Here is a 2,091-nt window from a genome sequence, read left to right on the forward strand (position 1 = left end):
CCCCTGCAACCGTTTCATATAAGAACGATCGAACCTTCCACCGTCTGCCCACCCGCTTTAATACTTCAACCCCAGCAACACGTTCCTCCCTTATTATTACTACAGTAGATTTTCCGTGTTCGAATCGGAAGGATCGATAGGGGAGAAACTTAACGAGTGACTCGCACGCAAATTCCATTCGTCGTTATGGTCCGTGATTTCGGACACATGGTGTCGCCCCCAAGCGGATTACATTTGAACTAAATTTATGTATCGTACAGATTCCTCATTTTTCATCAAACGAGGTTATGTTATGTTTTATGTTCGTTGTATCGCCAATGACGTTTCTTGATAGATCATTGAATAATTCCAGCCTCTTGTATTCCTCGATCATTTTCTTTGGGGAATTCATAGATCCTGTCATATAGTACGCTACCGTTCGCGTATAATGAATTATCATTGAATAAAAATAATTATGCAAAGCGTCGTTCGCGTGACTTTTGGCGTGTCCATTATGGTAATCGATTCCCTTAGATTTTGAATAAATCATTCGACGTCCAATATCTGCTGTATTGGCTTATCATTTGATATCTCAGATACACTGTAAATTGACGTATCTGAAATTATGATTATACAGATGCCAAAATAAATATCCGGTTGTCAGGTTCAAGAGGGACTGACACTCGTTTTATACTGCTAAATAAAGCGAATCGATAATTCAACCCTCTGTCGCAGCGGCTTAGCGGCTCGATAGGTCAAAGGTCACGTTGAAAAATGCAGAGCGACAAGATACGGTATAAGATTTAGGTAAGCGTTTTTCTCGTCTCCTTCGAAATCCTTTTTCCCGGCAGCACTGTCCTGGGCACTCGGCGTAGACTTCCAAATCGCAGTCAATATTGGGATCTAGAGCGTCGGAGGGCGTCGGGACGGACTGATTTCTCGTCTTCTGACCCGACTTCCGGAATATTTCCATTTCCTGTGCGCCCGCTCGATCAACTTCCGCTTCTCAGTTCTCGGGGAGAAGTTGAAGCCTAGAAAATTTGAGGGTGGATTCATAAGAACGTAAAATCATTGGCTGTCATTAAGCTGAAGTCAAAGTTCAAAGGGCATAGGTCATAGGCGATACCTGCGTTAACGTTCCCTTAGCGTACCTCCCTTGGGACAATCATTTTCTAGGAATGAAATAACCTCACTAAAAACAAGCACGAAAATAATAGACAACAATTCGAACAACCCTCTAAATAAATATTCTTCATTTCGGCTCGTTTCAAAGTTCAAAGATTCAAAAGGCCAACGGAGAACAGCCCTCTCGCCCCCAGCCCCGGGCCCCTCCCTGACCCTTCCTCCCAATTGCCTCAAGAGCCTCCCAACCTAACCTTACCGACTTCGTAATTCTCATCTAATTGCCTTACGGTAAACTTACCACGGGGATGGAAGTTTCCACGCGTCAAAGTCGCCGAGGTTAGTAATGACGTTCGTAAAAATTAGTTTGACCAATCAGAAAGCTTCTCGACGTAACCATTCGCCGTGACTAGGAGTGACGTGAGAAACTGAAAAAAGTCATACAGAAACAAAGAACTAAAGAAAAAAAAATAATAATAAAATTGACAGTTCAAAGTCCCACGGTGCCAAACCTCCAGGTAAACCCTGACGTAAATGGCAAATCGAGTTGGTAAAGTAGACACAGTCAGTTCCCAAAGTGGCGCCCGGATCCATTCCACGTGGCAAATGGCCCAGACGGTGGTTTTAGGCAGAAGCGATTCGAAAAGCCGTTTTAGGGAGTGCGGGTACCGTAACTTGAAATTTACAAGCAAGAGCTAGGAATCCCTGAGTAAAGTGTACCGAGGGATCGGGTTGGGTCTGAAGCCAAGTACAGTGCGAAGTAAAAAGATAAGTCAGGAGCGTAAATCCATATTGACGTACAGTACAAGGAAAAGCATAGAGTATGTACATACATACAAGACAGGCGAATGGGTGGTAAGAAGGGCAAAAGCGAGATCGAGTTGTGAGAGAGCGAGGGTGAACCTCACTCATGGATTTCACTGATAAGATGAAAGTTTAGATTAAAACCTGAATATTTAAAAGCTCAGTCCAGCTACTTTCACCCCCCCC

This window comes from Cephus cinctus, unplaced genomic scaffold, assembly GCF_000341935.2.
Source record: "Cephus cinctus unplaced genomic scaffold, Ccin1 Ccin1_scaffold0564, whole genome shotgun sequence".
Lineage (NCBI taxonomy): Eukaryota > Metazoa > Arthropoda > Insecta > Hymenoptera > Cephidae > Cephus > Cephus cinctus.